Source organism: Apus apus, chromosome 11 (genome assembly GCF_020740795.1).
Source record: "Apus apus isolate bApuApu2 chromosome 11, bApuApu2.pri.cur, whole genome shotgun sequence".
Classification (NCBI taxonomy): Eukaryota; Metazoa; Chordata; class Aves; order Apodiformes; family Apodidae; genus Apus; species Apus apus.
Genome location: NC_067292.1, coordinates 14,847,982 through 14,874,556, shown reverse-complemented (window position 1 = coordinate 14,874,556; position 26,575 = coordinate 14,847,982). Strand labels below are relative to the sequence as shown.

Sequence of the window (26,575 nt, the reverse complement as noted above, 5' to 3'; positions counted from 1 at the left end):
ATAGTAATGTCTATGAGTAGCTATCTCTACTTAGTGTAAATTCCAGTATATTTCATTATTGGAAATCTCCGACGTATAAATTTGCCATTTAGTAAAATTATTAGCAGCACAGACTTTAATCTCACAGACGAATATTGAACAGTTATCACAGTAGTCTATCATAATAATTTTTATGCCATTGCAGTGTTAGTCTTTTATTTGTAATTAAAAAAAAAAAAAATATTATTCCATTTTAAGGTACTTGAATGTAATAGACCTAATGGTGCTAGAAAACCACTCTTAGTTGTTTATCTGTATCTCTTATAAGGTTTTGTGCTATTTTCCAGTGTTTGGATATTCTGTAGGAAGGCTATAGTGGAATACATTGTCCCAAAGATCACTGATCTTAGATGCTCATGACAGATACATGGCATGCAGAGTCTCACAGTTATTCATGAGGACTAGTAGTTCTCTAGTAGAGTATTGCTATTAAACTCAGTAGAACATTCCAGGAAGTAAGGGGCTGTGCAGTGATAACCTTTAACAGATAATTGCTTTAGCTACCTTTTCTCATGACAAATCTGTTTTTTAGAGCAATGTTAAGAATAATTAGAGAAAAATGTCTTTCACCAGAAAAATATATCTCATTAAAAACAGAAAGGTTCATACAGCCCTTTAGTTTCCTAAAAAATAAATATTTTCTGAAAAAAGATAATTGTATCCACATTACAGGGATGGGTTTAAGAGAGCTGCCTCTGCACTAAAATACAAAATGTTAGGATTATCCTATGTGAAAGAATGTTTTGAATCTATGTTTCAGTAAATATTTCTACAATAATTCTACATAAATGTAGAAATTACAAATGAAAAAATAGAAGTTGAAAGAATTGATACAGAAGGTATCTAGGAGGTTGCTAGAATCTTCACCTGGGGTCTGGAAGTGAGGAGAATGCTGCCACATCCATGTGTATAATTAGCCCAGGTTGGATGTCTACTTTTTCATGAAAGCCTTAAACTTTGTCCTTGCTGTCTTGTGCAGGTATAAGAGCAGAATTGATTGAATGTGAGACTCAGGGCAGAAGAAGTAGGTGGAGCTCAGTTTTGCCTTTAACAAGTATTCTAATTGTAAGTATCTTCAAGAGTTGTTTCTGTCTTGTAATTTTAATAGATCAAGTAGCCTTATCTTGCTGTGTCATGTCATTACTATGCACCTGTAAGACAAGAGGTACTGGTTTTTCTTAAGGGTGAACACTCTGAATCTAATCCAAATTGTTTAACAGAACACTTTCTTTAATGGAAATGGTACTAGCCACACTTAAAGTCAAGTTTGTACATGCTTGCTTTATTGTAGCTATTAAAATACTTAATTTTTATTCAGGATTGGTTCCTTCTTAATGATATTGGAAGTACCATGATTCCAATAAAAATCTTTTAGCATTTCTCTTGTGATTAACTGCAAAACTCAGAAATATTTTCTGTTAATGTAGATTTTTTATCTCATAGGTCTTTATCCCTCAACTAAAACACTTAAGAGGCAAATGTCTGAGTGTTGTGGGTTTTTACACAAAGTATTAATGAGATGTATATAATCTCCAATGAAGTGTACTCTTGCCAGATTCAGGAGGAATCATAGTCTGACCTGGAGCTTTAAAAAAAAATAATTGTGATGTAAAGCACCCTGAGAACAAGGCCAAGCTTAAAGTGGGTTCGTGTAGGCCCACCCCCCTGAGGTAGAATTTTTCATAACTAATTTTATTTCCCTTGATGCAAAGAGAAATGCAACATACTCTCAGTTGCCATCTGATAGTGAACCATCTTCTGCAACACCCTGTCAGTTTGATTGTGGGACACTTAGTCCAGGTGGAATTTCTCCAACTTGCTGGAGTTAAATTGTTGCCAGGATTGTGTCCTGTGTATAAATAGAGGAAAGAGATAGTCCTGCTGGAGACTTGATTCTCAAAAAGGCTTTTTCAAACAAATGGCATTTCTGAGAAATTGAGCAAAATGTTTCAAGATAAAAGAATGTTAAATATAGCTAGAAATAAGAGAGCCATATGTTCAAAGCACATCAGCTTTGAAACCATGCACTTAACCCTGAGACTCAACAAGATTTCACATTTTAAATAAAAATTTTAACTTCCTGAAAAGATAAAGTTCATTTGTCTTGAGGGTAACCTGGAAAGAAAATAAGGAAAATATAATCCATGGAGAAGCCTTTCACTAAGATAAGCATCTTTGACATTAGGAAAAAAAATAATATAATGTGTAAAAATAAGATGGGTCATATCTCTTCCTAAAGAACTCTTTTGTTACATTTGTACATCAAAGTAAGAGTAAGGTTATTTTCTGAATGGTTTTTTTGGCTAATAAGTACATTATCTTCCAAAACCATTGCCAGAAACATAAAATCTTAGTTCAATGGGAAAGAAATGAACCATTTTAACACTCCTATTTGAAACATTATACAGAGCACAGGCTGTTCTGAGTTCAATGCAAATGTTACATAAATATACCCATTAGAAATTTGGTCCACTATGAAGAGTTTGTTTGGTTGCTTCTAAATGACACTGATAAATGTCAGCATTTGTGTGTAACACAGTATACATGTGTTTGTGCTGCAGTCATCTATGTTCAGTTGAATTGATTTTATTTCTTACACAAACTGAGCTTTCATCCTGGAATAAGTTTTCCAGTAACATACAGGCAGATCAGGAAATGTGTAAAATGGATCAGTGCCCAAAAGACTAAGTTACACATCTATTCTTGGAAAAACATGTGGATGTATTGTCTTAAAAAGAAAGGCATAAATTACAGAACACAAGTTCATTTAAACTTGCATATCGAGTTTACATCACCTATACAAATCCTCATTACTTACTGACTGTAGTGTCTAGGTACTTTTTTGAAGGTAGCTACCTAAATATACATACACAAACACAATTGAATTTCACTTAGTTATCTGAGCATGTGGGCATATTTATTTTAATATTAAATCAGCTTTGACTTTTTGTAATATCATATTTTATATTCATGTATACGTATATTATCCCACAAGGAAAAAATAGGAATGTGAAATAAAGTGAAAAGGTTTTTATTTAATTTTAGATATATTGCAAAGAAGTTTTTGAAAGTATAAAAAAACCTGATAATTTTCTAGATAGAGCTAATGGTAGAAATTACGTCAGAAGGAAGTCATCCATGAAAGAAGTTTCAGCTTATTGAAGGACTGTTATCCTGAATATAAGTAGACTGCCTTGACTGCATTAACCGTATTACAGAGTATATGAGGATCTGTTTGAATGGTGAGATTTACTGTTGCTCCTTTTGCACTTCTGCATCATTGCACTGTGTCAAACTGACAGTTAATTTTTTTCTACAGGTTAAAAGTATAATGCAAAAATAGAAAGTGATAGAATATTGTTGAGCCATGCTCAATTAAGTGACAAAATAATTATTGATAAGCTAATGACAATTCTGCAGAACCATTGAGACATTAACACTGTACATTAGAACAAAACCATCCAAACCAAATCCAGAAATCCAGACCATCAACACCCTTTCTGCAGAAGCATTCCTCTGTGTGTAGACATAGCACACAGTGTGCCAGAGACACCTAGAATGAGATAGTAAGAAATAAGCTCTATCAGTAAATGTACAAACTCAGAACTCTGTCTCCGTGTGAGCAAAAAAACTCAGAAGTTTTCAGATGAGGCTTTTACATTTGTGTGCTGCATGATACATTTCTTCCCATAGCAATGGCCTGGGCTCTGTGTGGAGCAAGTGCCTTGTGGTTCTGTCTCAGGCCCTGTGTTCCTGTGAGTCCTGTTGGGCCCATTTGGGTTTTGGCAGAGCATGTTTCCATCATGTACCCTTGCAAACTCTTAGCTTCTCTGGGTCTATGAAGACCTTTCAGGGCTGTTAAGTGCCACTGGAATAAAATAGCCATAAAGTGATTCACTTCCCTGGGGATTTTACTGATTTTTGTGGAGGTTACAATAGTGTCATAGATCTCAGGGGTTTGGCAGAATAGAGTGTTCCTGCTCCAGTGGAGCACCACAGCTCTCCCTGCTCAGATGCCTAGGCCACCTTCTAGTGAGAACACCAGACGTATGTGTAGCCAGATTCAGAGCCTGAGAAATGCTTTTGCTTTCCAACCCTTTAGATGTACCCAGGTAAAACCTGTTGAATTTACATTCTGTGTTTCAAAGAACTTAACAGCCAGTTACCATGTTAGCTCTGCCTGCATACAAGCTAGTCTGACATCCTTTTGGACCTCAAGTTTAGCTTTTCCCTTTTTGTATTGTACCGTTTTCATAAACCCTGGTAAAACTGCAGTCATAGTGGGGAAAGGGCACATGGCACCATTGACACCAGTCTCTGAGAAACAAGGAAAATTTATAGAATGAAGGGTACAACAATCTTCAATAAAACCTACCCAGCTAATTAGTATCAAAAATGCATTTTGGAAAAGTGTCGTGTTCATTATGTGCACTAAAAGAAGTGAACACCTTCGATTTTCTTACAGAAAAAGTCATATTTCTCAACAATATACTAAGGCATTGGTTTCAAACTGTTGGAGAATCACTTAGAATAAATGCAGTGTTCACATGATGAATACTTTCTCTAGAGGTTACCCTGCCTCCTGATGATTGAGTCTAACCCTGTTTAACTACTTTGACAAGATTCTTGCCTGAAGTAACATTTTTAATTAGCATTCTTGTTTGTTTATATCTAGAGATTGAGGGGGAAAATAAAAGCTTTGGAACAGCTATTGAGTCTGCACTTGCTCTAAGCTGGAAGAAAATAATTTTTAGTATATGTTTAAAATTATATAACAAGTTTCAGATGTTGGTTCAGATTACTGTTAAAATGGCATTCAAATCTGGGAGTGTTTTTTGCTGGTTTTATCCTTTAAAAAATTTCCACTGTGCTTTTTTCATCTTTAATTAAATTTCAATTCATTTTATAATACTAATTAAAGTATTTGCAGCAAGAAATTCTATCCATTTGCAAAACTGCAATAAATTGTAATGTTTTCACAAACAAGCAAACTTTTTAGACTTTTTGCAAAATCTTTATCCTGTATTTGTAAGCCATTGAAGAGCAGATCATCAGCTGGTATAAGTCACTGTCATTCAGTGGAGCTAGAAGAGCAATTTTGTTTTACAACAGTTTAGAATTTGGCCAATAATCTAATTAATATAATCAAAACCATGAACAGACACCAGAATAAACAATACCAAACAGTAAGGCAAGTAACCTATCTTACAATGAAAATAAAATGAATGTCCCAGGCTTCTTAAATCACTGTTTCATTACATAGCTTTGCTTTCTATCAGCTTTGATCTCCTTCATTTCATTAGAGCAAACTTCTCATTAGAGGCATGAATTTCTTCCTATGAAATTGATCTCACATTCAGCTCTGATATCTAGTGACTTTTTCCAGTTTCAGCTTTAGTCTTTTTATACAGTGCTTAAAAAACCCCAAAACAAACACAAATTATTTCATCATAGGTAGAAGAACATATGGCATGTCCAAAAGTGAGGACACAATCAAGATGTTTTTAATAAATACTTTGGTGCTGAGTAAATTACAGAAGAGAGAAGACTATAAACTACCATTCTGCTATTAATTCCTTTTCTTAGCATGGTAGCAGTTATTAAATTAGTTTAATCATAGCCAAGAAGCTGAGGTGCAGTAGCACTGCTTGTTACACTCACCATTATCATCTCCCTGCTACCTTGGGCTTTTCCTCATTAGTTTTGTAGTCACCTTATCTCTCAGATGCACAGCTTGTAAGCTTTTTTAATTTTAGATTAAAAATGGGTATATTTTACTTGTCTAAACTGCTCCTCGATATATGATTATAGCCTTCATGTTTTGTCAAAAATAAATACTGACTACAAGAATTTCAGAGCAATGGACCAAACTCATTTAGTCCAAGGATAGAACATTGTGCAAAATTTGTACATTGTTTATTTGGCATCAATTCACAAATGCATAGAAAAACAGAGGAGATAAAATTTATAAGAGCATTCCCACTGCATACCCATTTTAGCAAGTGTTGCACCCCGAGGTAATTCTACAGGATTAGTGCATTTTTTTTCATGAAGTTATACCTGTTTATTTGTACTATTCATGAGTTGTGAGTATTTGGACAAATTGGGGCATTTTCAGTGGACTTCCTTATCTCTGATGAAAGTAGTGGTAGACATACATTTTGGCAACTCTCTATTTAGGAGTGGATTCTTATATCTGTAGGTTGGACAAGTGGGGCTTCTGCAAATACACTGTCCCATTACAGCTTTCTAATTAAAGATCAGCTGCAGGAAACAGTAAATTTAAAGTAGTGATGACAATATTAAAACTTCCTGAGGAAGAAGTAGACTATTGAAGATAAGGAGGCAAATATCCTATTAGAAGAAAAAGAATGAAGTGCTCTATGGTGACTCTAAACTATTGTGCAAGTATTCACAGTGGGCTATAGATGAGAATATGAAAAAGATGAGTGTTATAACATCAAGGGGTATGAATGACAAACAGATGCTAAACAGACAAATGAGCTATGTCTGAAGGAGGCCAGTGCTGTTGTATGCTGAGAGAAGAGAGAGGAGAGGAAGAGGTGAATAAAAAAAATATAGCCCCAGAGAAAACTGAAAACCATGCTGAGAAGTAGTCTGGAGAAGATCACAGGAAACAGCTTATGGAATTAAAAACATTTGGGAAATTACAGCACTTAGGAGGAATTAAATATAAGAAAGTAATGGTCATCTATGAAAATAGAAACTTCAAAAAGGAAGGAACTGCAGCACAGAACCTGGAGGAGAAGAGTTAGAAAATCAGTAGATATGATCTCAGCATGAATAAAGAGAGTCATGCTAAGGACATACCAGTCTCTAGAAAAGCCTTTTATGAACAGTTAACAATAGACTTTGGCAACATAGAGCAAGGAAATGTCTGAGAGAGGGGAATATCTGCCTGAACTGATGGTCTTACATCAGTCCCATCAAGACTGGGAAGAATGAGTATCAGATATAAATAGCATCTTAATTTATTTCAAGTGGATATAACTTGCTTTTCACTGATAATTCTTACTGTTAATTCATTAAAGATCCTGAGATTATATAGATAAATATTAGCATAATTCACAAAGTAAAGTAAAATTACTTTGGAAGCAGAAGCACTAAAATAATGCAAATGTATTTTTAATTTTCATAATGAATTAACCATATTGGAAGTATTGTAAGTCAGTGGAAATATATGTCAAGTATTCAGATTTAAGAAATGGACCCAAGTATAGATAAGAAAATGAGTTCATAATGAGAACAGATGCAACAGAGACAAAAGATACCTTCAAAAATCATGTATGACTTAATCCCATAGCCCTTTTCTGTATGTATTTAGAGTCTGGCTTTTGAAAGTATTTTAGCAGTTCTGCTCAGCAGTGCAATGGCTGTTTTAGGAGCTTCATACTTAATGATTACGTCCCTGCATATCCCAGTCACGTATCTTTTTCTGTCTGTTTATTGAGCTATTTCTGTACCTAAGATGACATGAAGTTGCATGGTAGACTAAGTTTCACCTCATTTCCTTTGTGCAAATATTTCTGAGGTGCAGACTGTAGGAATGAAATACTGAAATCTCATTGAGTTGGACAGGAATTAGGCACCTCTGTAGCTTTTTGGATCTTGGTCTAGAAGGCTCAAGGCCAGGTTGGATGGGGCTTTGAGCAACTTGTTTTAGTGGAAGGTGTCCCTGCCCATGGCAGTGGGGTTGAAACTAGATGGTCTCTTAAGGTCCCTTCCAAACCAAACCATTCTATGATTCTATCATCTACCTACCCTAAGGAAGCTGAAGGTTTTCTTAGTCCTGAAGAAGAATGCACTGTTCCACATTATATTTCTTCAGTACTTTTTCTTAAACCATTACTACTAGCAACTTTACTTCTGGGTAATAAGAGCTCATTACTATACTTTTGCCCAGATAATTCAGAAACCTAACAAGAAAATAACTTAGGTTCTAGGATTTCTAGTAGTCGTGCTGAGCTTGTGGCTCTATTTTAATTCTTAACTATGTCCCCGAGTCACCAATACTTAACTGAAATACTCTACATGTTCCAGTTTTGTGACTTAGAAGTCATCTTGACCTAGAGCTCTAGAACTATGAGCACTCTTATCTCTAGTTAACCTGCAAAAATATCAGATATTTCTAGGCAGAGAATACAAGGCTACATGGGCCAACAACACAATGAATGGTATAACCTGTTAATTGCATCAACATAATACAGTAGATTTACTAAAAACTTCTACACAACCTACAGCTTAGTTCTGTATTGATAATATTGAAAACATTGTTTTTACAAAGTTTACAGAAAAGTTTGTATGTTCTGTACACTTAAATGCTATTGAGTAGAAAAGAGGTAACAGATGAGGATTTCTAAGCCTTTAATATGAAGCTTATTTTGATAACTCCATCTGGTCATGATGTTTTTCTCTATGGATCTAATATTATGGAAATACTCCACGGTGATGGATTCTGTGCATGTGTTACTGTTGTGCTTCTAAAAGTAGTTGTCATTGTGATCCACTGAAGTGTAGCTAATGCAATATCTATCCCATGAAGTTTGGGATTCATGAAATTACAAAAAAAAATAATGTTAAAAATGGGCAAAACCACATTATATAACATTAGTTTTGATAAATTTTGCTGCTTAAAATATATATTTTTAGTAGAGTCTTACTAGGTTGGTCATATAAGCATCTATCTCAAACTCAAAAATGTCTTTCTTGAAGAGCTGGTTTCAAATGCCTTTTCTTATCTCTTATGGTTTCCAGTATTGTGTAAATTCGTAGCTCAGAGGAATGGTGTAATCTCAGATAATGAGTTGCATGAAATATTGAGCCAGTTTTAATGTATCTTGGTTTGAGAGATGATTTTATTACTTTTCTCAAATATGATTTTGTTTCTTCAACAGTATCATAAAGCCTCACTCAGATAACATTAAATATCTTTGTCAAAGCTTACACAGGCAGCAGAACTGAGGGGGTGTGGATACAATGCAATCCTTAACTCACCCCTGTTGTGCAGGAACAGAACAGGAGCTTCAAAGCTGCTGGGGGTCTTACATATCTCGTATGTGCTGTAACAATTCAACAAATTATGAACAGGGCTTTAGGCTCAACTCTGAATTCTTCCCTTTGTGAGTTTTTGTCTCATGCATGGAGAGCATTGATTTTGCAAGGTACTCTGAGATGTGGCCTGTCTGTGAATAGAACCAGATGGATTATTTTCTCAGGTTTGACATTAAGACAGGGATATCTCTTTTTTTGGTCTGGCACTTTTATTAAGTCTGCACAAGGAGGTTGAATAATATTAGAGATTTTATATATTAATTAATTTGTTTCAATAATACTGTATTTATACTGATAAAAACATAATTGTTAACTTCACACAATGCAATGCTGTTCTGCTTTCAAATATGCTGGTTTAGAAAATGTAATTATGTTAACACGCAGAATCTAAACCCACCCTAGGATTTAGGCTGTACTCAAGAAATTATAAGGTCAAATATTCATACTCAGTTATTTCACGAGAAGGTCTGAAGTGGCCATAGGTTTTGCAAAATGTTTCAGATGTACTAAACTGCCTGCCAAAAGAAATTATATGACAAATCAGAAGTTTTCACAGCCCCAGCTCCACAGTCCCTCTAGTAATACAGAGCCAGGTTACATTAGCTGCTATTGAGTGGAAACTGCTTTTGAATAACCTCCATGGGCTTATTCCAAGAGGAAAATACTATTTGTTGTAACAAACTAAGCCTTTAGCTGTTCAGAAAATAAATGCTTTATTGGCTGATTGGCCACACCCAGAGAGTTGTGGTCAATGTTTCACTGTCCAAGTGGAGGCAAGTGACAAGTGGTGTTCTTCAAGGGTCAGTACTGGGACCAGTGCTGTTCAACATCTTTGTTGGAAACATGGACAGTGAGATTGAGTGTATCCTCAGCAAGTTTGCTGACAATACCAAGTTGTGTGGAGTAGTTGACACCCTAGAGGGAAGGGATGCCATCCAGAGAGACCTCAACAGGATGTAGAGGAGGGCCAATGCCAACCTCATGAAGTTCAACAAGGCCAAGTGCAGGGTCCTGCACCTGGGTGGGCACAACCCCAGGCACAAATACAGGCTGGGGGAAGAATGGCTGGAGAGCAGTCCTGAGGAGAAGGACTTGGGGGTGGTAGTTGATGAGAAGCTTGAAATGAACCCGCCAGTGAGTGCTGGAGCCCAGAGGTGCATCAAAAGAAGTGTGGGAGGGTGAGGGAGGGGATTCTGCCCCTCTACTCTGCTCTGGTGAGACTTCGCCTGGAGTACTGTGTAAAGCTCTGGAGCCCTCAGCACAGGAAAGACATGGAGCTATTGGAGAGGGTACAGAGAAGGGCCATGAATGATCAAAAGGCTATGAAGACAGGCTGAGGGAGTTGGGGCTGTTCAGCCTGGAGAAGAGAAGGCTCTGGGGAGACCTCATAGCAGCTTTGCAGTACCCAAAGGGGCTACAGGAAAGTTGGGGAGGGGCTTTTCACCAGAGAGGGTAGCGATAGGACAAGGGGTAATGGTTTAAAACTGAAAGAGGAGAGATTTAGTTTAGACATCAGGAAGAAATTCTTCATCATGAGGGTAGTAAGGTGCTGGAACAGGTTGCCTATTGAGGTTGTTGATGCCCCCTCCCTCGAGGTGTTTAAAGCCAGGTTGGATGAGGCTTGTGCAGCCTGGTCTAGTAGGAGGTCTCCCTGCTCATAGCAGGGAGGTTGGAAGCTGGTGATCTTTAAGATCCCTTCCAACCTTCACCATTCTATGATTTTATTATTCCATTATTAAGTTTAATTACTTTAGCCACCTGCTGGTGATCTGAAAAAATCTACCAAACCAAGTATTCTGAGCTAGGCTGTTGCCTTGGTTCTATGTTCTTATGCTGTACAGCTATATGGAGATGCTGCCATCAGGGTTTAGAGCCTTCATTCTTTAGGCAGGTAATGAAACACAGAAGCAATTTCTCTTTACCCTCCAACATTAAGTTTTGATTTGGTGACATTATCAGATTTCTAAAGATGAGCTGAATCTGTCTCTGCCAATACAGAGAAATGAGCAGAGAGAGAAGATTTCATTACAAATGAAAGAGGCCAATGATTATTGTCCAAATCCTGCTTTGGCTGAAGTGGTACAACTTAGAAAAAACAAATAGTTGCTAATCACTGGCAGTGAAGCCTAATAAAATGTCCTTTCTATTCATAAGGTTGTTCACAGTTTATGTTTGTATTCTGTAAAGCAAACTTGAAAAATCCTTAGAATGTAAATATATTTTATAGGAATGGTATGCTTTTCAGGCTACTGTGAAGGAAAACATGGTGCATGTAAAAGAACAACTGTTGCCACTTTATTAGGTATATATGTCATACAGGAACATGCATTTTAGCATAAGCATCAACAACTGGGTGTTGTTCTTGTGAAAGTCAGTGGAAGGCTTATCCCTGAGATTTTGAAATGCAAGTTTCTTAGAGGGCAAGAAATCAGTGTGGGTACCATAACCCCTTCTATTTCTGAAGTAGAAAGACAGAGAATCATGAGTTTCATTATGAAGATTATTCTTGAAATGTAGTAAGTGTGAATCTTTAAGGTAACCTAACAGTTCTCCTAAGGAGTCAGTGCAGAATGCCTGCTGATCACTTACTCAGTTATGCTTTGCCACCTTGCTGGCCATTAGTTCAGTGTGCTGTATGGCACGTATGTGAAGCCCACTTAGAACCTCTTATAAGTTTTTTACAGTGGTATGTTATTAATGGAATAATTGAATTCTTTCCAATTTTTAGCATAACTACTGCATTTCAGAAAATCAGGGAAGCTCCTTTAAAATGTATAAAATTGCAGCTACACGGCAGCGTTTTCTTAATAGGCCTTTGCTTTTTTTTTTTTTTCTTACAAGAGAAACAAAATCACTGGCATGTTCACACGAAAAAAATCCTTTGGTCTCAAGGCTTTTGTATTCAATAGGGAGGTTGGAATGTGCTCCAACAAACAGAATTATTCAGCAAGTCATTGCCTTCAAGAAGTAATGTGTAACACCTTGTTTTGTTCCTTGGTTCAAAAGGCACTGTCACTGTTGTACACCAGTGTTGGGTTTTTTGTAAAAAAAAAAAAGACTATAATTCATATGCAAACTAAGGGGGGATTCATGATTTCATAATAAAATGTTGAAACGCTTTGATCATGAGCTGGAAGGAGGTGTGAAACAGTGCTTCAGAAACAGACAGATATTTGTGTAATCAGCCTTTATGTATTGCCAGTTCAGAATAATAACATATAAAAAGCCCCAACTTACCTCATCTGCCTGGTACAGCCAAGGCATAAATAAAAGAGAACAATGGAATTACTATTACTCACTCACTGAGCCCCAGCTACATCACTGTATTCTTTATAATTGCTGGCAAGAAGATTAATGTTTTGTTAAATATCAGAATAAGGTCACAAGGGGGTTTGTGGGGCTGTCTAAACATCGAGGCTTTACACTTCTTCCTTCCTTCCTTTCTTCCTTCCTGCCTGCCTTCCTTCCTTTTTTTCCTTTTCTGATTTTTTTTTAATTTCACGGAAATGAACTTGTAGCATTTCCTTTAATTATGGTGACTTTTACATTTTTGCATTTGAAAGGCAGCTTCCATGCAAAAAATAAAGAAAGGCAATAGTTTTATAGCTGATAAAGTTTAATCACCATATTGATAGGAAGATGGTAGGGGTTTTTTGTGTTAGAAGTAGACCTGAGTTCCTTTTTGTCTGTCATACCTCTCTTCCTTCATGTCTTGTAGTTCTGTATTCAAATTAGGATTTTTTTCTCTTCGTAGTCGTGTCAGTATGGTAAGTAATGGTGTATTCAGTTTAAAAACAGCCTTTGTAAATGTCTATTAGCTCATGAACACCAGTACAATGACAGTTCAGGAGAAAACCTCAGAGTTTTCCAGAATGAGGAGATCTATACTTTATGTACCTTCAGAGTGTACATACCACCAGACAGATCTTTTGCAGCAAATACTACATTTCTTCTTTGTGGGTATCAAACCTTACAGTTATCAGTCTTCCCCATCATTCTTGGCCTAAGTGGGCTATAGGAATACTCAAAGAAATATTCCATCATAAATGAACTGATTTTTTTCCTAGGGAAACTAAAATATCTAATCCATATGGTAGAACAGCTTCGCTTGGGAATGAATGCAAATGCAGGAGATTTCTAGAAAACATAAACAGTTGTTTCTGGTGAAAGAGCAAAGAAATTATATAGTCATCTTAATCTCTTGTTTAGACTACTGCCAGTCATTTGCAAAATGCAAATATCTTCCTGATTTGGCTAAGGTTATCCTCCAAATTATACAGGAGCAGTCTGGGTAGCAGCAGCCAGGCTCTTACACGAAAGCACTACATGTGTTTTCCAGGTCTCTATATGCTCTAACTTTATTTAGACGTGACAAGCCCCAGATCCCTCTAGAGTGTCTTCATAGAAGGATTCTCTGAAACAGGTGCTCTTAGCTCTGGAGGACCTCAGCCTGTGGGTCAACATGATGACTGCCACCCGAGTGCCACAGGAATGTGATCTGCCCCCTCTTTCTCTCTTGATAGCGCTCAGCAAGCTCCTGGAGCTTCACTTCTGTGAACACTGAGTGGGGCATTAATGGGACCAATAAAGCAGAGAAAGGTTTGTATTAATGAACACCTATTTTTTCATGTCATTTACACACCAAAGCACCTTTAAGTCAAGAACTAAGAGGGCTCCTTAACAAAATGATATCATTAGGAATCTGTTAGTGTCTTTCTGTGGAATAGGTCTTTCCTTGAAGAGAGATGATTTAATGTGGCATTACTGACTTTTATAAGTATTATCTTCAGTTATCTAATATTAAACAAAACTAAGGACTTCTAAGAGCAATATGTGGACAGCAATGGTGAAAGTCATACATTTAAATTTTACCACTTTGCACAGAAGTAGCAGTGTTGCAGAAGACCAACAGCTATATAAGCAGTCCACGATACCCAGACAGCTCTGGGTCGTTTCAGGAGAAAAGGTTTTGTGATCTGAGTTAAAGGAGAGATTCAAGAATCCTTGTTCTTGATCCAGTTTAATCTATGACTCTTGGAAAAATTGATTTATTCTGTCTTATTCAGTTTGCCTGTTAAAAATGAAAAGCAGTGAAAAATCTGTTCCTATTTTCCTAGAGGTCTGTTACAAAAATACTGTCAGTAATTGTATACCAACAGATATTAAAGTGTTGTTAAAAGAATCATATTCTCTCTGTTCTTGGATGTGCAACTGTGAAAATTAGTTATAGAAAATGCAATTTGATACCTAGATTGACTAATCCTGAAAATATCCTTCAGTTTCATAATTTCTTGTTATCTCCATTAAGTGTAGCAAGTGGTATTTCCACACCACAGTTATTGAATAAGTCATGGAGTTGTTCCCTTACAGTTACAATCCATTGGAATCCTAAGGAGCAGGAAAGCAGTCTGGAAGGAATGGTAGTGAATGGGATTTGCTTTAAAAAAAATATATAGAACCACTTGCAGTTTTAGTTCAGAAGAATTCTTGGCGAACCATCATCACAATATTGTGAACTTAGGACTCCATAATTTCAGTTTGTACATCTCCCCTGGAGAAACAAATGCTATTCCCACATATATCAGCCAAGGATCTGATCCAGTTTTCTCTTCTTAGCAACAAGGGTAATGAAAGATATTGACTGGAGAATTGGCAGTCTTGCATCTATTTTTGCAATAGAAAAATTACTAAATATCAATCAATAAATGTTAAACATAAATCTGTCTCCTCTGATGTTGCAGCTTCAGCAGGGCTTGCAAAGAGCTAAAATGTCCTATCAGAAGATGTTTTGAGTTACTTTGTTCTCTTCATAGAGAACATCTACAGATTTGTACACTCTGATGTTGCAATTACATATTACCCCATCTGTTCTCGATATGGTGTATCTAGTGAGGGAGCTGAAGCCCAAGCCTCTGCTGGGAAAACAAATTAAGTAGGAAAACAGCAGGGCAAATAAATGAAGTAGGAAATCAGTTTTAGGGAGCAGGTCCAGTTCTGGAGTTCTTTCTTAGCACTGGAAATGAAGACTTTGCCAAGATTTTCAGTCTACTTTCAGTTTGTTCAACTTAGTAACATAAATCTTCTCAAATATGGGGTTTCTTACAGCTTCCTCTCTCAGAGATACCAGTGAGGTTTACATATCAACTTTTGTCAGTCCAAGTCACACAAATCCTAAAACTGTTATTACTTGCATATGTGTGATCATGAAGCTCATCTGTCAAAAGCCCTTTACCTTTCCTCACATTTTCTTCCTTGTGCATGCTTCCTTGGTGATGTTTCTGTAAGAATCATGTCTCTGGAATTGTTAATGAGGTTTAAATGAAGAGGCAGACCTAGGTTTTGCCAGAAATCAGAGTGGTTTTGGGCTAAGCCAAACCTGTGGGCAATTAGCTGAGAACTACAATCCAGAGTCATTTCAGTTCTTTTAATCCTGGCTCTTGTCCTGCTGACTCCTTAACCCAAGACCTCATGAACATGCTTCTCAACCATCCTCAATGGCTCTTTTCCATTGTGTGGCTAAATTTCTTTTCCAGTTCCTCTAGGGTGGCAGGAGGCAAGTCAAGCTGCCCTTGTGACATCCCTGCACTAAGAGTCCCTGAAGGGCAGCTTCAGTCCCTCATACAGCATATCAAAATCAAGCATTATGAAATCTTTAAGGCAAAGTTTTAGCTTTAGGGTTTGTTTGGGTTTTTTTTAATATGGTCAAAATCAGAAAAGAAGTTGATAGCGAAGTCAAGGATGGGAGTTGTTTTTTCAGACTCTTGTTTCTCAGTTCTAAACATGATGCATACCAACAAAAAATGTCTTCATTTTACATGTTAAAATGAAAGGAAAGTTTATTGTTTAGTTGTGAGCATTTTTCCATTGTTTGAAAACAAGAGTTGGTTAAAACCATTGATACATGGTCAAAGAATGCAAGTATTAATCAGCATACTTAAAAAAAAAATAGTAGACCATCATTAATGCAGACAGTTCTTTATAATGTGTAGACACAATAGGCACAGCATTTGTAATAAACAAAAATATGTAGAATTATGTGTAGCAGTTATTTATCAGAGACATATGGCACACTAAAACTTAAAAATTCAAATGACTGTTCAGATTAAGGACCTATAAAAGTTATTAACGTGTACAAAAAATAAGAAAGGGAAATTAAGTAGTCTTGCTATGAAGGAGAATTTATCAAAGACTGGAATTTTCATTATAATAATGGGCAGCTATGGGAAAGCAGAGTTCTACTTATTTGTTGATACATTCAGCTGGATTTACTGTACTTATTTATCATCTTGTTAATTCAGACAGATGTGATGTCATCTCTCACTGCTCTCAGCCAGCCTCTCTCTGCTGCAGTGAAGTTAAATCACTGGAAAAGAGCAGGCGGGAACACATTAGAGGGACATAATCGAAAATAGGTGCATTTTCCAGTTGAATATTCCTGCAATTTGGAGAGGGGGGAAAAAAAAAAAAGTGAATATATGGTTTTGCTTCTGGGAAGACAAGAAGGGGAATTATTTTCTCTTATAAGTATGTCCATTCTATACAGTTCAAGACAGTGATTGTATTTTAATAAGTACTATCTCTATTTCTATTACTTTGAAGTACAAAAATGATACTATGTCAACTTTTTTCTCAAGTGCCTTGTGAACAAATAAGTCACTGAATGCCTAGCAGAAGGAGAGACTATAAATATGAAAATAAGAGTGAATAAACTCAGAAATACAGTGTTGCAGTGGCAGACATCAGAATAGAATCTGCTAGTGATATCACTGTCCTGTAAAAAAAAAAACATTTTCTTGTCAGAAGACACACTGGCTTCTGGGATTCTATTTTGCCCATCACTTTGTGAAAACTGCTGTTGTTTATTAGTAAATATCAAATAAAACAAGACAGACATTGAAGCTTGGACTGAGTTCAGTGGAGGGCCACCACAAGGGGTTGAGACTTGTCCAGCCTGGACAAGATGAAGTTTTGGGGGGACCTCACAGCAGCCACCAGTGCCTGCCATGGGGTTAGTCAGGAAAAAGAGCCAGGCTCTTCACAGTGATGTATGGTATGAGGGTCAGAGGCAGCAGGCACAAGTAGAAATGAGAGGTTCAGAATGGAGATGAGGAGAAACTTCTTTCCCCCCCCCAGGCCAGCCAAGCAGGGACACAGGTTACCCAGAAAGGTTGTTTAGTCTTCATACTTAAAAGACTATAGATTTTCAAGATGGAACTGGATAAAGCTCTGACCAGTCTTCAAAGACCATAACTGAGCCTGCTTTGAGCAGGAGGTAGGACTAGAAACCTCTTGAGGCCCCTTTCAACCCAAATTATTCCCTGATGCTGAAAGGGGAATAAAATGATATTGACCTTGCTCATGAGAAAATAAGACCAAGGTTTTAATATTCTCGAAACAGATCACAATTCTAAATTTAAAAGTAAGCTGAGTTTTCCCTTTGGAAGTATGTTAAGATATGTTCATTAAAGGTTTTCATTATATTGTAAAACAGGGAATCCAGCTCCCTCTCTGAAAAACCATGTCAGGACATAAATTAGCAGGTAGGGTACTTTCGTTAGAGACAACAGCAATTAAAATTGTGGAATCAAAAAATATAGCCTTGAATCTTATGTGCCTGATAACAGACAGCGATGGTTCTTCATTTATTGATAAATCTAAATATAAAAGGTTTCAAAACCTATTAGTAATCTCCCTGTGAGTCTTTTTGGTTATATTTTTGTGTGCTTTTTATTGATTTATAAATAGCTGATTTGCCTTTGGAGAACACGTGTATCTTTCAGGTTCACCTCCAGAGCCAGATTTGGCTATTAAGTGTGGTCAACAGGTTGTATTATCGTTCTTGATCAACTACCAAGGATACAGGGTTCAAAAATAGCTATATTACTCAAGATTCGGTGTATCAAAACTGATCTGTCAGTAAAAATCATATGAGATTTCAGTTTACACCCTGAAAGCCATTAAGTGGCTACTTTGCAGTAAATCATTAGAATCTGGGCACATAAATACCTTTGAAGATCTGCAGTGCTTGGGAATATGACTGGTTTTAGCACACTGGAAAATGCTACGGAGAAAATCTGTAGTGGTACAATCAGACTTTTATGTGAGAGGTTAGTCTCTTAATGATAAATTTATAATAAAATCTTTGGTTTCTTGGTAAACTTTAGATTGAAAGAGAAGTTCTGAAATGGAAAAGAGGTATGTGGATCTGTCCTGCAAAGATTATTGAGGCCTGGATTTTGTTAAGTCTCAGCTGCCCTTAAAATCTGATGCTGTGAGTAGACTAGTAGAAATAAACTTTAATTTCAGTTGCAAGGCAGGTTAGACAGCTTTTATATCTCCGTGAAGCATTCAGAGAGACACTGTGGCAGGCCTTGAAATACTATAGACCTCTGACAGTCTGGCTTCCAACGGTCATCACATTACTTGTTTCATAAGGTCAGACTTTACAACCCAGTTACTACCATAGATAATTCCTTCAAAGATGTTTTATCTATTTCATCTTTCCTGCACGTGAATATGGCACCTGTTTTTGCAGAATTATGGTCTGGAAAGATAGACCATATGAAATTTAGTTTCTTAAAATGCCAGTAAAGTATACTATTACATGTAGGCAGAAATCGATGATAACTGAAAATATTTTTTTCTTAAAACATAGAAAAAGTAAATACAACCCGAACTAACTGTTGAGAAAAATAATTGTGACTAAGGACAAAAGAAAATAAACAAATTATTAACTACTCAAGGAGAAAGAGTCACTTAGTATTCTGAACACTATTTTTTTTTTCCTGTCATTCCATATACTCAAAATCTAAAATAACAGCAAGTATCAATTATATTGCAATAAGAAGCACAGCAATGAGTATAAATTGGTTATGGGACATAAGCTCTTGAGTCTTATCATACTCCAATTCACCTACTGTAATGGATACATTCTTTTGTATCTGGAAAAAAAATTCTTAGTTATTTTTCCTCACAATTAACTATCAGGAATTCAAGGGAGATGCCTGCCTACACATGATGAAAGGCTTCAGGCCCTTTGACTCACCATGATAAAAAGTATGACAAAGTCAAAAGGAAAATAATTAAATAGGTTGTATTAAGTCAAAGTGGTCTGAGACCTTCACTCTTGTAAAGCTGCATGAAAATGTGTAAGAGAAATGACAGGTGGAAGGAATTAAGGTGAGAATAGAAAACCTGGTGGGGTTAGGAAGGGTTGATCTGAAAGTAAGTCTCCAAATTTTCACAGTAATTTGTCATATAATTATTCTGACTATTAGAATTGCCAGATTTTTATGTAGATCTCCTCCTGCTTGGAGAGCTCCAACCCCTGTGGGAGGAAGCACACTGAACTGCAAGGCTTGGAGTGTGTGTTCCTGGGGGTGCACACTGGAGGGTGCTTGGTTTTAGAGAAGAGTTTACCAGTTGTGGTGAGGTCTTCCCACACAGATAAATTGAAATGGAAGATCTCAGGTTTTGTCACCTAGCTGCTGCAAGGGAGCAAGCTGAGACTGAGTGTTAGTGCTCTGGCTTTGCTTATTATCCAAGCTAGACAAACATTAAGTCATTTTTTTATGTTTATTCAAATTTGGAGTCCAGTTATGATTTCCAGTGCTTATATTGCACATACTTAATGCACCTATATGCAAGTCTGTATCTTATATAATTTTCCTGTTAGTGTACTTGTCCTTCTTTATATCTGTATTTATTTGTGTTTTTCTCAGGCTATTCTGAATATTATTGGGGAGTTAAAGATGATTTATGGCATGTTCTAAAGAAATGTTATAAAAGATAATACAGCGTATTCCTTCCATTTCTTAATATATTAATTCGTACTTACATTAAAAAAAATACACAACACAAATTGTAAACAAGGAATAATTTGGAATCACATTATGCATGAATAATGATACACAATCTCAGATATAAACAAAACATTCTAGTTTAACTGTTAATGGTTTTAGGAAACATTTCTCTTTTTCAAAGGAAATTGCTCAATGTAATGAAAACGTGCTTTTAAAAAATTTATTCATTTGCCTGTTGTTTCAAGATAAATAGTAATAAATACTGTATTTAGCCCTAAAAGAGGTATAACTGTTTCACACCTACTTGTCTTTGGTGATGGAGTTTGACATTGGGTTTTTGACACTCATGTCTATTTTATTTTAAAACTCTATCAGGTTTTTGTGGCTGCTTCTTTACCTGCAATTCTCTAGGTGACTCTGCATCTGATTCAAAGCTTATCAGTGGGGAAATTCCTACTAGTTTCACCGGGTTCCTGCATCATCCTGTGTATGTTTGATCCTTTTGTCAGTAAAATTTGTTGCAAAACTTTGATAGACTTCAGTGTCTCTTCTGACCAGGACTTCTGTATCTCATTACGTGTGTACAGTCACATTTCATTTGGTCACTGACTTCTCCAGTCTGTTGCACCAGAAATTGTTTCCACATAAAGATAATTTTTAAGAAGATGAAATTTCAGAAAAAATGAGGTTTTTGGTTTTCTGTACACTAGTAAAATATATGTTTTCTTCCTTTACTATATATATTTTAACTTTAATACCAGGAGTTAAATAAAACAGCATTGTCTTTAGGTTACAGATTCAGTTTAAGTGTATGAGTATAGAATAAGAAATTTTTTTTTGCTCACATGAATAAAGCTCCTTAAGCATTTGGAGAATTGAGGTTTTAATTTGTAACCCTGATCTGGCTTCACCTACAGTTCTAATAAAGTTTAATGAACATTATTAAAAGTTTATATGCAGGCAAATAGGGTTGCACATTTTGAGTAGTCATTACTACCCTTCGACAGGGAAGCAGCTTGAGCTAGCTCCAATTTTCCATTCAGAGAAGTAGGGGGATCAGGACAGTAAGGAAGATAATAGGAGCCACTCACCTTCCAGACAAAACCTGACAGTGTATTGGGTGTTTTAATGAGAACCAGAAATGCTTTTTTTGCAAAGTAAAATAAGAAGGAACATTTCCATACAATGTTACTTCAAGTTTATACCCAAAGCACAGTACGTGTGCTGTAGTAATGTTCAAATGCAGTAGTTTTAGAGTGTAGAGAGATGTGGCCAGTTGTCCTTTGAGAAACAGCTCGTCAACATGAGTGTACAGTAAGAAGGAACGAGAACAAAATGCAGCTTCCATGTTTTGCACCATGTAGGTGTTTTTCAATCACTGATTGATTTTGCTGCTCTGGTTGAGAAAATATTACAAATATTTGTTAAAGACATTTACTGAAGCCAACTTAGCAGTACAAGAACAGTTTAGCTTCATCCCTTTGTAGGTTTAGCTTAGCTTTCTCACACATAACCAGGAACAGAACACTCCTGTGAGATTTGCTCAACAGAAGTTATGAAAACTCAGGTAGTTATTTCTGTGAATTGGGTTCTACACCTGTGAGACCAGAGGGTGTGATCTGGAAGAGATAATCATGTCAATAAATTGATTTTTTTAAAAAATCTCATTGGTTGCAAGGGATGTTGGTCCTGCCAATGAAGTTACTCATGTACTTAACTCTTTGCTGGATCAGATATTGTAAACTCTCTGGGGGAGGACCCATGTATTTTTTTTATTCGTCTGTAAAGTGCCACATATACCTATGGCACTGTATAAATAATAATAATAATAGAAACAATAAAAACCATTTAGGGATTAAGCAGGCCTTTTAAAGAGGCCAAATGTTCGTCACATAAATCTTGGATCTAATTTGAGCTCTAATAAGCTCCATTTCCTGCTTTTCCAATATTTTTAAGCCGCATTGTAATAGCTATCTTTTTTTCTTTTTTTTAACAGTTGTTTTAAGAGGGCCCTAAGGCAAGTATCTAATCAACCTAATGGAATTTTCCATGCAGTTAAGTGTTTTATTCAGCTCAAAGTGTTGTCTTTGATTAGACTTACCACCTTCCCTTTTGCCCTTTTACATTATTTTGGCAGGCTCTGCAGGTGTAAAAGCTCCATCCCCACTACAGCTCTGTCCTGTGTGAAACAGCCTTGCTGTGTGTGCCTGCTCAGTTGCCCCTGAGCTGTGGGAGAAAACTTCAGAGCCAGCTCTGCAGTTCCAGTCCCTGCTTTGGACCTGCCTGTGCTACATTCTAGACATATGACAGCCCTTTGTACAAGGTACTCAGGTCAGCTTTTAATTAGCTAACTGGTATCCTGTTAGGGATCCCTGGATGCAATGTGAGCTAAACTATCCTACAGTATTTACCTGGAGTCTGGGAGAGACTTTGTTGTCTTGTTGAACCGTCCTTGCCATGCTTGTGCTGAGTCTGTGCTAGATGAATTAAAGCTAGCTCATGTATGCCTGTGAGAATTACAGTGTTCTTGGATGGCAGTGTAGGTTTTCTTTGGTTGGATGTGGCCAGCTTGGGTGCTTTAAAAAACTCTTTTAGCCTTACAACCTTTTCTTTCTTGGTTTTGTAGAATAGAAGTTGGTTTTAATCATATAAGGGTATACCTCACTACATTTTGCTTTATATTTACCCAACTTAGGAGGCTTTGTGAGGCTTTTAAATAATAATATTTATACAGAATTTTGAAGATGAAAAACATTGCATAATTGATAATTGTTATCTAAATTTATTTTCATGCCTCAGTTGAAACATCTTTTTCTCTTTGTCTAAGATATTTAATTTTCCTTTTGCTCCTTTGCTCCTTTTTTTTTTCTTTTTAAATACTGTGTTACTTAGCTTTATATGAGATTTTGGGCTATCATTTTGGAGAAGACAGCTGCTGTACAGGTTATATTATACTGTGTCAGATGGTTCTTCTCTTTTTTGTTTTTCATCCCATGATGAACTAATGCTTTCACCAATCCAGTTTGCAACCATAGGTTTATTCAGAACAGGAGAATAGTTTGATTGTTCAGGACATCAGCCAAGGCTCAGAAGGCCTAGATTTTCTCCATTCTGATACAGGTTTCTTGTTTGATATTGGAAAAATCACTTAATTTCTTCATGTCTCAGCTGGCCATCTGTAAAGCAGAAATGATGTTTCCCTACTGTGTACTTGGGTTGTAATATTACTTTTCTATATGAGGCAGTGTTCCTAAGTATGACAGGAGAACCAATATGCTTCAAAAGGCATTGCTAATCTCCTGTGTGCAGATCACTCCTGTGATCCAGTGATCTAAAAACTGGACATGGGGCCTGTATTTCAGAAGTAGATACTAATTTAACTCTCAACTATCTAAAGAAGACAGTTTGTATCTTCTTTAGAGAGAATTGGTAAAGTCTTTCCAAGGTAATTAATAGTCATATCTCCAAGGTCTCTGCTTAAAGAAAAGTAGGTATATGCAGTACTTATGGTTTGGCCACCAGAAAAAATACTATTAACTTGTTTCTGTGGATTTTACTTTGGATACACATTTATGTGATTTTTTTGTCAGATGTAAGCAGTTATTTAATTCAGGTATCTGGAGTTCACTTGTTTTTGCCATGATATGCAAAGGCAAATCTGGGGAACGACAGGTAGTGTCAGTCACTACTGATGGACCTTACATTGGTAATTAGATATGTGGACATACCTGTCAATCCATCTTTCTAGGAGGAGGCTATTACATTCAAGTTATTCCCTACTATGTGTAGTAGGAGAAAAATACAAAACCACTGTAGAACATATGATCAGAGAAAAGCTTCTAAACATAAACAGTCACACTTTTATTAGTTTCTTGATCGGCATGTGATGCTGAAAATGTGGGTAAAATGGAGATCAAAATTTATCATATTTTAATTGAATTCAGTTACGCTTTTGAAATGGTTCCTCTATCCCAGTGGGAATGATCCATGGCAAGATAATGTTACTTAATAGTTTTATTTCTAAAATGCACCTTCTTTTCTCAGTGCATGCAAGTGCTTTACAGCTCAATAAAAACCATTGTGAAACAGACGCTAAAACATTATCCTAAAAATCATTTCACTTTCTGCCTTAAATGTAGCCATTAAAGTAATAAAAGGAGGTCTACTACGTAAGGCAAAAATGAAAAACAGAAAAGTTTATATGTGGGGATAACAGATCATTCTAATCCTGTTGAAGTTTCTATCAGTTGCAGTTTCACTATCTTGAAATTGAAAATCTGGATAGACTCTAAACATTCCCCACTGAAACAAGGTTGGTTTCTTGAAGAAGCAGACATTTTCTGAATGTATTACTTTGGAAGAATAAAGACGAAGTTATAGCCTATCAATGCTATGAACTCTTTATACTTTGGCAGCTTTTAATGATCAAAAAATTAAATTTATTATTACTGGAAGCTGAACCAGCATCATTGTATTCCTGTGCAGTTCTGATCGTCTTCCCCTGTTCATCCAATACTGAAGGTGAAATGTGTAATTCAACATAAAGGCAGGAATTCATCCTAACTTTTTAATTTACCTTGCTTTTCTAGTTAATATAAGAGATGCAAAGGAGTAATAGAATGTTTTCCTGTGTGTGACCTGTTTGTATTCAGAATTTAAACTGATTTTCTGAATAAGCTCTTTTCTGAAGCCAGATTAGGTCTAGGTTATTTGAAAGTAACATTTTAGAGGAATGTATCATAAGCACCCCCTCTGATCTTAAACTCACCTCTAAAATGTTATTTTCAAGGTTTCTAAAAGCATGATGCAAAACCTGAATTTCCTGTAAGTTTGAGATCAGGAAAGCAGTTTTCAGAATTCCTCTGTGAATCAAATAATTATTTCTTGTGATCATAATACATTATGTCCTCTCATACAAATACTATCCTCAGGTGTGACTAAGAGGACTTTTTTGAGTCCTGCTTCCACCTTTCTTAATGCACTAACAGTATTTTAGCAGGTTTTTCACCACAGCAGCTAAGGTAATATTGTAAAATGTATTTTCAGCTCTAAAAGTCTTCAGTTGCAATTATTCTCCTCAGAAACATCATTCTGTACATGTGTGTGTCTGTGTACATGCATATATGCATACACACAAACACATATAGCCATATAAACAGAGACAATCATTGCCCTAATTCCACTAGGCAGTAATCTGCATGTGGTCAAACTAGCTAGACCACATGCTTGTAATCAAGGACTACCTGTTTTGAAGAAATGTATCTCCAGAATTCACAATTCAGTCATTAATGGTCAGAAATATAGACTATATCCAGAGAATTTGTATGTTCAGTGTTCTCTTACAATAACAGGTATTGACAGATAAATTTTGTGACACTATGCAAGGGGCACTCAAAAGACAAGCTTGGAAACTGTATCCTGCAATCACTGTTTTTAATGATATAAATAATGGATTATGTTAAAATTACTAGCACTGTGATAGTATATCCACACATCAGATAGTGTTCTCTTACCTGTTAGTAGCACTGACTTCTTACAGAAACCTGTTTTCTCTAAAGTGTGTACCAATTTGCTATACAAAGAACACCAAAGTATTTTCTAGGTTTTTTTATATCTACTGGCCTGTGACAGATGTATTTTTAAACCTGCAATTTGGTATCATAAAGCTGCCTAAAAACTTGCTTTTCAACAGAGGCTTCTGCAGAGCTGCAAAAGATGAAAATGCCTCAAAAATTTGTTTGCCATTCACCAGTGTGTGGTGGTGCAGGAATCGTAAGAGAACTGTGAAATCTTGAGTAAGAAGAAATAGTTCCCTTCTAAAATTCTTTTTGCCTAGAACTTGAAGCTAAAATTTGTTGTGTGAGAACTCCTAAAAAGTAGAAATGAAAAAATGAAAAACAGAGAGCCCTGGTTAGCTTAATTTTAATTGCAGGTTTGATGGCTTTTAAATTTTCAGGAAAGACACATAGAAATAAAAAAAAATCAGGCTAGGAAAATCTCAGTATTACAGGACCAAACCTGTACTTAATAGATGTGAATGTTATCATGCAGGGTAGATCGTGGAGTTGAGTATGTAACTCTGGATAGTTAGCAGGAGCCAAGATGATGTCAGGAATTTATTTCCTGTATGTTCATGGTTTTGTGGTTAAATTGCTCAGTTTCACTACCTTGGCAATTATTTTGATGAGTTTGCCATCCATGAGCCCAGACAGGCATGTGGAACTGCAGATACACAGCGCTTGGAGCAGAGATCAAGCTCAAATAGTGAATGCACTGAAGGATTGCTTTGGAGTTGTCTGTAGTCACTGCCGTGAGTGGTACCTCATTTGAATGTTTCAAAACTAAGAAAGCTATTCTAATGTGAAACATCTTCACACATAATCCTAAATTTGTTTTCTGCTCTTCATTGATGAAGTCTTCCATGAGCTTCCTTTCTGTTTGTCACCTTGGCATCTCTTGTTCTCGTGAACTTTTCTCATATTTCTCCATGTGTCATTTTGATTACAGGAGTGCATTTTGCTCAGGGAGCTCAAGTGAAGCCCTCTCAAACATTAAAGGCATTTGAAAGCCAAGCCCAACCCTGTATCTAAATTTTTACAGTCCTTAAAAAGAACAGAAACAAGATGCATGGGTGACACATTGGCTCAGCAACATGGTTAGCA

At 36.3% G+C, this 26,575-nt stretch overlaps 1 long non-coding RNA gene across 1 annotated transcript in view; it reads left to right on the top strand.

The window, feature by feature from the left end:
- LOC127389248 (uncharacterized) overlaps nt 1-26,575 on the top strand; it is a 218,681-nt gene that overhangs the window by 156,688 nt on the left and 35,418 nt on the right. The window contains exon 2 of the long non-coding RNA XR_007890601.1: nt 1,019-1,104. This is a non-coding gene — a long non-coding RNA (uncharacterized LOC127389248). The remainder of the gene's footprint in view (nt 1-1,018; nt 1,105-26,575) is intronic.